The 10,645-nt window shown below is 47.4% G+C and overlaps 1 long non-coding RNA gene across 1 annotated transcript in view; it reads left to right on the top strand.

Moving 5' to 3' along the window:
* Positions 1–354: 354 nt before the first annotated feature.
* LOC138487662 (uncharacterized) overlaps positions 355–10,645 on the top strand; it is a 265,504-nt gene continuing 255,213 nt past the window's right edge. The window contains exon 1 of the long non-coding RNA XR_011274524.1: positions 355–477. This is a non-coding gene — a long non-coding RNA (uncharacterized lncRNA). The remainder of the gene's footprint in view (positions 478–10,645) is intronic.

The following is a 10,645-nucleotide window of genomic DNA, read 5'->3' as shown; positions in this document are numbered from 1 at the left end:
ACTGCAGGAGCAGTGGGCCACCCATCCTGCGTATTCCCCTAGGACTAAGGTAGGCGCTCTCCTTATTTTTCAGCTACTTCTCAGCAGCCTGAGGATTGTCATTACTGGAATGAAATCCACCAAAATTATCCTTATAATTACAGGCGCTGCCTAGAAAAAGGCCCTCTGCCGCAAAATTGTGTATTTTAGAGCGATTTGATCCCCATTGGAGCCACCATTGAAACACAGGAGGTGCTCCCTACCTAAAATGGCCGCCGGACCCAGCTTTGCCTTTTTTCCTTTCACATGACCCACCTGCGTGATATCATTGGCTCATACCTATTATTTCTAGCCAATCGCGCACCGGCAGGCGAACGCCGGCCCTCTCCCAAAGGATCCTCTCCATAAGGATCGAGGCCTGTCCAGAGCCTGTCCCGAGGGTGGGGCCAGAAACCCTGCTCGATCTCTTCTACACTCCCCCATTCTGCATAATCGTCGGTAAGTTGCTACCGCGGCTAACAACGCTACAGAACCCCTTTGCAATATCACTGCGATAAGCCGCAACTTTGACTCGAACTTGCCGCTTCTCCCTACACACCTCGTCAAGCCGAAGGGCGGTCTTAATTGCCTGTTTAAAGAATCAGCACCCATGTTACCTAGTTGACTCGCTGTACGCCTCTCTCCTAAGCTGGCCCCACCCACCTACTCACCACTACCTTGTGCCCATGTTGCCCCGGACCTCTGTGCATGATTATTTAGTCCAGGCAACTAAAAGACTCCAGTCTGCATAAGGATTGTCCATAACCCGTAGCTGGGTTGTTCTTACCCTGTACCTAGAGGATATCACCCTGCATTTAATGTGTTCAGACGCCATTGCGTTGTGTTAGGAGGGCATTGCACTGCACTCAGATCATGTTACCTTGCATTTATATGTTATTGCCCTGCATTTAGATGGTACTGTTTTGCATTGTTGCCTCCATTGCATTGTGCCCTATGTTTGCCGTCTCCTACCATGCCTCCTCTTGCTCTGCCTAAATAGCATTGCGTGCACACCTTAGCGCCCGCACCTGCGCAAGCATTGTGCCCCCATTGTTGCCTCCATTGCATTGTGCCCTATGTTTTGCTGTCTCCTACCAGGCCTTTTGCTCTGCCTAAATAGCAGCAGCTGCCTACCTTAGCGCCCACCTTGCACTCTGCATTAGCTGTTAGCACCCTACCCTGCTTTTTTCACGGAGTCTCATACCACACTCTCCCACTCCATCGCACTAGCTGCACCTATCCCCTACTCACACTACCAATCCTCCCATGCCACCAATGCTCTAACAGCACTAACCTGTAACACCTAACTCTCCCGCACACCTCAGCTGTGACCCATTTCCATTTAGCTCACACAACGCTCTTCCACACTGCATTCGAGGTCACCACACCCCCTGCACCCAGAAACCTACTCGCATAATGGCCACATATCAGCATACTGCCTCTCTTGCCAAACAAAAGATTCTGTCCACACCATTCCTCCCCCCATTCAATATTGGTGGACCCTGCCCTGCACCCATCAAGCTCACTTCAGCCCAAAACTTAGACATAACTTCACCCACACCGACACTAGGTGTCCAAACCCCTACAACACCAATATCTCTATATCTAAAGAACCATAGATTAGGATCTCGTTCCATCAGGACCACATTCACTTCATACAAGTGCACACAAATAACACATCATATGCCCTCTCCTACAGCCACAGTGACGCCTAGAGCCCTGAAACCAAGCTCCTTGCCATCCAACAGCACAACCATAACTAAAGCAAATGACAACACCTTACAAATCCAACTTGCACTCAGTAATGCAAGATCTATGCAAGTCCACGCTACAGAAATCCATGATCTGATCTCGGACTTGGAGCTTGATGCACTAGCCATTACTGAGACCTGGCTACACGAAGCCTCCGGTCCAGCCATATGCCAATGCCTTCCATCAGGATACACCATCCTCTGCAAGGATAGATCCACTCACAAAGGTGGCGGGGTCGCCCTCATAGTCAAAGAAACTCTCAAGGCCAGACAAATCCAGTCAGCCACGTTAAACAACATTGACGCTCTCTCAGTAAAAATATCCCTCTCACCCGATGACACTATTACACTCCACCTAGTTTATCACCCACCAGGCCCTCTGCTAGACTTCCAACTCAACATCCTACATCTCGTAGGTAATAACCATAAAGCCAGTACTCGGGCCATTCTCTTAGGTGATTTCAACCTCGGATTCAATGACACAAAAGACAAACATGGAAAAACCTTTTCCAAGTCTCTCCTTGATCTAGGATTCATTCAAAAAGTAGACTCCCCAACTCATATTAAAGGTTGCATACTTGATTGTTAGTGGACCACAACTGTGGCATTGACATCAGCTCCAACACCCCTCGCCCCTGGACTGACCACCACCTCCTCCACCTGCCAAAGTAGAAACTCAACAAATGCCGTCCATGCCAGCCGCTAAGGCCAGATCTAGAAAACTGCTCACTAAGGACAGAATTCTCCCCCTCCTCGAAGCATCAGCGCTAGTACGCCCACTCCCCAACAACCCGACAGAACTTGTCGAGCTCTATAATACAACCCTCAGTGAAACAGTAGACGCCATAGCCCCCTTAGAAAACAAAACAGCGAAAAGTATCAAACATACCAACTCTTGGCATAATCAAGACCTTCTTGATTTAAAAGCCATCAAAAAGCTAGCCTTGAAAAAATGGCACTCTAGCCCCTCTAGCCCCACACGTGAGGCCTACCTCACAATAGCCAAACAATATAAAATATCCATTGCCGCTGCTAAAGCTGCAGCCTTTAATATCCGAATTGACAATGCAAAATCCCAATCTAAGGAATTATTTGCCTTCTACAAAGAACTGAGCACCCCTCCTTCATCTACACCCCAAACTGTAAAAGATGAGAAATGGTGCAACGACATCCAACATGCACTGCTTAACAAAATGGACCTACTGCAAGATAAAATCAAAGCTAACCTCAACAACATACCCATGGCCACGCTCTCAACACATAACGACCCAGAACCAGTCTTACCCACCCCTCACAAACCTGAAACAACCAACACCTTTTACTTTCAGGGAAGTAACCATACCTGAGGTCCTTCTAATCGTGAAACGTATAAAACCATCACTGTGCAAAGGTGACATCTGCCCAGCAAGCATAGTCAAAGACTGTGCAGCAACATTAGCCCCCTTCATCACAGCCTTCATTAATGCCTCCTTCACCACTGGCATTGTACCCGCCTCCCTTAAGGAAGCCTGGGTCCGGCCTCTTCTGAAAAAACCTACACTAGACCCAGACTCCCCAAACAACAACAGGCCGATCACAACAGTGCCATTCTTGTTGAAGATCTTGGACAAGGCGGCATATCTACAAATTCAGTCCTACCTTGAAATTCATAACATCCTGGGGAAAAGGCAATCTGGCTTCCGCCCACGGCACGGCACAGAGTCAACTCTGCTAGACCTACAAAATCAGCTTTTAGAAAACATGGACAAAGGCATGGCTGCACTCCTCCCGCTCCTCGACCTCTCTGCAGCATTTGACTTGGTCGACCACGAGATCCTAGCAAGACACCTCAAACATTCTGCCCACTTCTCCCAAGAAGCCACCATCTGGATTACATCCTTTCTGGAAGGCTGGGCCATGAGGATTTTCTCAGACCAGGCTTCAGCCAACCCATCCCCTATAGGGTGTGGAGTTCCACAAGGCTCATGCACCTCTTGTCATGATCCGTCGATCACGCCCTTTCTGGTCTTCCTGGTCCCTGGCACATCGGGGGTAACTCGCTGTAGTACACCCAACATGACTGTATACACAGACGCAGTCTATCCACCTTTACGTCGTATGCAGCACGTTCTATACATTTGCCACTCCCACGCGGTTCCACGCGTCTCAACGCTACCGATAGCTGTGGCATGATGTGCTCCGTAGTTCGTTCTCCTGAACTGTGTTGCTTCCTGATTCCCGGACCTTCCCCCTTTTCCTTTCCTTCTACCTTCCTTGATTCTGTTTCTTCTGCATTCCGCGAAGACCGCCTCCGTGTGCTGCCTCCATTCCTAGCTTCCTGGAGTTTCCATAGATCCCGGACGAAGAAGCGGAACGAATCCTGGAATCCGAAGACGGCCGAGCGGGCTTGTACAAGACCCGACTGCTCGGAAGAAAACCCTGACAACGGACTCCGCAAAACAGAAAAAACAGGTGAGAAAAGGGGAAACCTGTGACACCTCTCCCACACTCTACAACCTCTTCACTCTACCGCTATTCAAGGACTTAGAAGAATTCGGCATAACCTTCATCAATTATGCTGACGATACACAAATTCTTCTCCCTCTAACTGGTGACTATGAGCAAGACTTAAAAACCCTACAGCATATCTATGCTATCATCCAGGCCTGGATGGCAGCTAACGGCCTTTGTCTCAATGGGGACAAAACTGAAATCTTACTTGTTGGCCCCAAGGAGACTTTAAAAAAACTAGACACCAAATGCTGCAACTTCCAAATTGATAGTACTATAATCCCGGCTTCAACTGCGGTAAAAACTTTAGCGTCTTCCTGGACTCCACCCTCTCCATGGACAGACAAGTCAGCTATATCGTGTCCTCAGCAGCATTCACAACCAAAATCATTAATGCCATCAAACCTCACCTCTCATCCAAAAACCGCCTCAATATTGCAAGAGCCACCACAGGGGCTAAATTGGACTACTGTAATGTCCTCCTCCTAGGTACTTCAGCCAAAAACATTAATAAACTACAAATATCCCAAAGCAACACCCTCAGAGCCGCGCTCAGCATCCCTAAGAGAGAGCATATCTCTCAGGCTAGACAAGACGCCCATTGGCTCCCTATCAAAGAGCGCATTCTTTTCAAGGCTCTCACAATCACTCACAAATGCCTATCACAAGCTGCACCACCTTATCTGATCGAACAAATACACCAAGCACCTTCCACCAGACCCAAACGTGACTTATACTCACACCAACTCATAATCCCCGCCTTTAATAGAGCCAAAGCAGGAGGCTCTAGCTTCGAAGTGCTTGCACTAAAATCAAGGAATGCACTCCCGCTCAGACTTAGGAAAGAAACTTCTCTCATGGCCTTCAGAAAGGCCTTGAAGAACACTCTTTTTCAAGTAAACCATACTCTCTCTGCTGCTATGCCCTGTAACTCTACCTTACTGTATAACATGTATACCAACCAACAATGTACCTAACACGTAAACTGCATGTATGTAACAACTACACAGTATGTTTAACCTAACACCAAGACTTGCTCCCATGTAACCAGCATCTAAGTAAATATTCTTGTAACAGTGCCACGATGCCTCATGGCCGTTGTGCGCTCTATAAATGGAAATAAATACAATAAATAGGTGCTCTTGCCAAAAACATGGTGTAACACGCAGACAGCATTCCCTGCCTTTAGAAAGCAGGAGGGGGTGGACCCCATGCATATTACTCACTTCCCTGAGTATTGGGTCTAAAGAATGGCCTTCATTGAGTATGTGAGCACCAATACTCTGTGAGTTCTGCGTAAGCGGAACTTAAGCACGGCGAGTCTCAGAAAGAGACCCGGGGGAACGCCCACAAAGGCACACATGTCTATATGCCTAAATATGTATTTAGTATGTGAATTGTGAAGCGACTTCCGGCGTGAAGACATCTCAGTCCAGTGATGGCTCCCCGGCTATTGTCTGGAGAACAGAAGGCGACTATGAGAAAGATTGCTCTTGGAATTGGCAGCTGTGGAGAAGGGGAGTCTGGTTTATAAAATCCCAAAGCAATCCCCAGAAGGGCCAGGGGCCTCGTCCGCACAGTGCAATATTGGAGATCTCGCTCCAGTCCCAGGAGCCTCCATCCCTCGGAGTTGAGCGGGATGGCAATAACGCGAACGGCCAGAGATGTGGACCAGAGGAACGCCCAGGAGTTGCCTTCTATAGGAACAGAGAATGGATTTTCTGAAATTGCCCCTTCCTACACAGTGTGCATGCAGTGGGAGGTGCTGTTCATACCCAGTGGTGGGGCCAGGGAGGGGGCGCCCCCCTCGAACTCCCTCGCCCACCCCCGGTCACCAGTGTACCCCCCCACCAGCTTCCCACTGGCGCTCTATTATCCACCACCCCTGCCCTAGCCACTGTACATACCCCCGCCCCGATAAAAATGCCTTCTTTTCCAGAAGATCTTTTATGAACGCGGGCTGGCGCCCTTTCATCATGCCACATCACGTCAGCCCCGTAGGGGCTTGTGTGGGTCACAGCCCAGATGACTGCACCTGGGTCTACGCTGGATTCCCTGGGCTGTCGCTGCACAGACCTTCTCCGGATGCATCTGACACCATGCAGGGTGTGACTGACCACATCAGCCCCTCACTACAAACATGTATTAAGGGTATTGCCTGATCCACATCAGCCCCCCACTGCAAACATTTATTAAGAGTATTGCCTGATCCACCACACCCCCCACTGCAAACATTTATTAAGAGTATTGCCTGATCCACATCAGCCCCTCACTGCAAACATGTATTAAGAGTATTGCCTGATCCACATCAGCCCCCCCACTGCAAACATTTATTAAGAGTATTGCCTGATCCACATCACCCCCCCACTGCAAACATTTATTAAGAGTATTGCCTGATCCACATCAGCCCCTCACTGCAAACATGTATTAAGAGTATTGCCTGATCCACATCAGCCCCTCACTGCAAACATTTATTAAGAGTATTGCCTGATCCACATCAGCCCCTCACCGCAAACATGTATTAAGAGTATTGCCTGATCCACATCAGCCCCCCCACTGCAAACATTTATTAAGAGTATTGCCTGATCCACATCACCCCCCCACTGCAAACATTTATTAAGAGTATTGCCTGATCCACATCACCCCCCCACTGCAAACATTTATTAAGAGTATTGCCTGATCCACATCAGCCCCTCACTGCAAACATGTATTAAGAGTATTGCCTGATCCACATCAGCCCCTCACTGCAAATATTTATTAAGAGTATTGCCTGATCCACCTCAGTCCCTCACTGCAAACATTTATTAAGAGTATTGCCTGATCCACATCAGCCCCTCACTGCAAACATTTATTAAGAGTATTGCCTGATCCACATCAGCCCCTCACTGCAAACATTTATTAAAGGTTATGCCTGATCCACATCAGCCCCCCACTGCAAACATTTATTAAAGGTTATGCCTGATCCACATCAGCCCCTCACTGCAAACATTTATTAAGGGTATTGCCTGATCCACCTCAGTCCCTCACTGCAAACATTTATTAAGAGTATTGCCTGATCCACATCAGCCCCTCACTGCAAACATTTATTAAGAGTATTGCCTGATCCACATCAGCCCCTCACTGCAAACATTTATTAAAGGTTATGCCTGATCCACATCAGCCCCCCACTGCAAACATTTATTAAAGGTTATGCCTGATCCACATCAGCCCCTCACTGCAAACATTTATTAAGGGTATTGCCTGATCCACATCAGCCCCTCACTGCAAACATTTATTAAGAGTATTGCCTGATCCACATCAGCCCCCCAGTGCAAACATTTATTAAGAGTATTGCCTGATCCACATCAGCCCCTCACTGCAAACATTTATTAAGAGTATTGCCTGATCCACATCAGCCCCCCAGTGCAAACATTTATTAAGAGTATTGCCTGATCCACATCAGCCCCCCAGTGCAAACATTTATTAAGGGTATTGCCTGATCCACATCAGCCCCTCACTGCAAACATTTATTAAGGGTATTGCCTGATCCACATCAGCCCCTCACTGCAAACATTTATTAAGGGTATTGCCTGATCCACATCAGCCCCTCACTGCAAACATTTATTAAGAGTATTGCCTGATCCACATCAGCCCCTCACTGCAAACATTTATTAAGAGTATTGCCTGATCCACATCAGCCTGATCCACATCAGCCCCCCACACCCACTGCAAACATTTATTAAAGGTTATGCCTGATCCACATCAGCCCCTCACTGCAAACATTTATTAAGGGTATTGCCTGATCCACATCAGCCCCTCACTGCAAACATTTATTAAGGGTATTGCCTGATCCACATCAGCCCCTCACTGCAAACATTTATTAAGAGTATTGCCTGATCCACATCAGCCCCTCACTGCAAACATTTATTAAGGGTATTGCCTGATCCACATCAGCCCCTCACTGCAAACATTTATTAAAGGTTATGCCTGATCCACATCAGCCCCTCACTGCAAACATTTATTAAGGGTATTGCCTGATCCACATCAGCCCCCCAGTGCAAACATTTATTAAGAGTATTGCCTGATCCACATCAGCCCCTCACTGCAAACATTTATTAAAGGTTATGCCTGATCCACATCAGCCCCTCACTGCAAACATTTATTAAGAGTATTGCCTGATCCACATCAGCCCCTCACTGCAAACATTTATTAAGAGTATTGCCTGATCCACATCAGCCCCTCACTGCAAACATTTATTAAGAGTATTGCCTGATCCACATCAGCCTGATCCACATCAGCCCCCCACACCCACTGCAAACATTTATTAAAGGTTATGCCTGATCCACATCAGCCCCTCACTGCAAACATTTATTAAGGGTATTGCCTGATCCACATCAGCCCCTCACTGCAAACATTTATTAAGAGTATTGCCTGATCCACATCAGCCCCCCAGTGCAAACATTTATTAAGAGTATTGCCTGATCCACATCAGCCCCTCACTGCAAACATTTATTAAAGGTTATGCCTGATCCACATCAGCCCCTCACTGCAAACATTTATTAAGGGTATTGCCTGATCCACATCAGCCCCTCACTGCAAACATTTATTAAGAGTATTGCCTGATCCACATCAGCCCCCCAGTGCAAACATTTATTAAGAGTATTGCCTGATCCACATCAGCCCCTCACTGCAAACATTTATTAAGAGTATTGCCTGATCCACATCAGCCCCCCAGTGCAAACATTTATTAAGAGTATTGCCTGATCCACATCAGCCCCCCAGTGCAAACATTTATTAAGGGTATTGCCTGATCCACATCAGCCCCTCACTGCAAACATTTATTAAGGGTATTGCCTGATCCACATCAGCCCCTCACTGCAAACATTTATTAAGGGTATTGCCTGATCCACATCAGCCCCTCACTGCAAACATTTATTAAGAGTATTGCCTGATCCACATCAGCCCCTCACTGCAAACATTTATTAAGAGTATTGCCTGATCCACATCAGCCCCTCACTGCAAACATTTATTAAGAGTATTGCCTGATCCACATCAGCCCCTCACTGCAAACATTTATTAAGAGTATTGCCTGATCCACATCAGCCCCCCACACCCACTGCAAACATTTATTAAAGGTTATGCCTGATCCACATCAGCCCCTCACCCCCACTGCAAACATTTATTAAGAGTATTGCCTGATCCACATCAGCCCCTCACTGCAAACATTTATTAAGAGTATTGCCTGATCCACATCCGCCCCCCCACTGCACACATTTATTAAGAGTATTGCCTGATCCACATCAGCCCCTCACTGCAAACATTTATTAAGAGTATTGCCTGATCCACATCAGCCTGATCCACATCAGCCCCCCACACCCACTGCAAACATTTATTAAAGGTTATGCCTGATCCACATCAGCCCCTCACCCCCACTGCAAACATTTATTAAGAGTATTGCCTGATCCACATCAGCCCCTCACTGCAAACATTTATTAAGAGTATTGCCTGATCCACATCCGCCCCCCCCACTGCAAACATTTATTAAGAGTATTGCCTGATCCACATCAGCCCCTCACTGCAAACATTTATTAAGAGTATTGCCTGATCCACATCCGCCCCCCCACTGCAAACATTTATTAAGAGTATTGCCTGATCCACATCAGCCCTCACTGCAAACATTTATTAAGAGTATTGCCTGATCCACATCAGCCCTCACTGCAAACATTTATTAAGAGTATTGCCTGATCCACATCCGCCCCCCCCACTGCAAACATTTATTAAGAGTATTGCCTGATCCACATCAGCCCCTCACTGCAAACATTTATTAAGAGTATTGCCTGATCCACATCCGCCCCCCCCACTGCAAACATTTATTAAGAGTATTGCCTGATCCACATCAGCCCTCACTGCAAACATTTATTAAGAGTATTGCCTGATCCACATAAGCCCTCACTGCAAACATGTATTAAGCATAGGGGAATGTATAGCATACTAAAGAAGTGACTGCGAGGCAGGAATTGCCTGCAGGGTACATGTGTGCATGTTATGTGTGTTTCACTTGCCATGGACGTGGCTTCTTGTTGACTTCCTGGTACTCTGGATGCGAGTGGGTCTCTGTGTCTGAGACATAGTTACTTCTAGTGGGGTGACCCCGTGGAGGTCCCACAGGGATGTGCAAATGCAGGTCGGTCGGGCCCCAGAAGGCCCCTCTCATGTGCTTGTCTGTTGTGTGTGGTTTCTGTGCACCAGATCAGTTCTCTGCAGTGGATGCTGTCGCCGTGGCGTGTGCAAGGCACGGAGTGGTCTAAGTCTCTGACGGGGCTTCATCATTATTTAACTTAAGTAGCTTCACACAGGAAGAGTGAATGCAGCACATTAAAACAGTAACATGCACGCAGTGTAGAAGC

Source organism: Ambystoma mexicanum, chromosome 9 (genome assembly GCF_040938575.1).
Source record: "Ambystoma mexicanum isolate Mex_15411 chromosome 9, UKY_AmexF1_1, whole genome shotgun sequence".
NCBI lineage: Eukaryota > Metazoa > Chordata > Amphibia > Caudata > Ambystomatidae > Ambystoma > Ambystoma mexicanum.
Note: the sequence above shows the minus strand (reverse complement) of the source record. Positions and strands in the feature narration are given on the sequence as shown.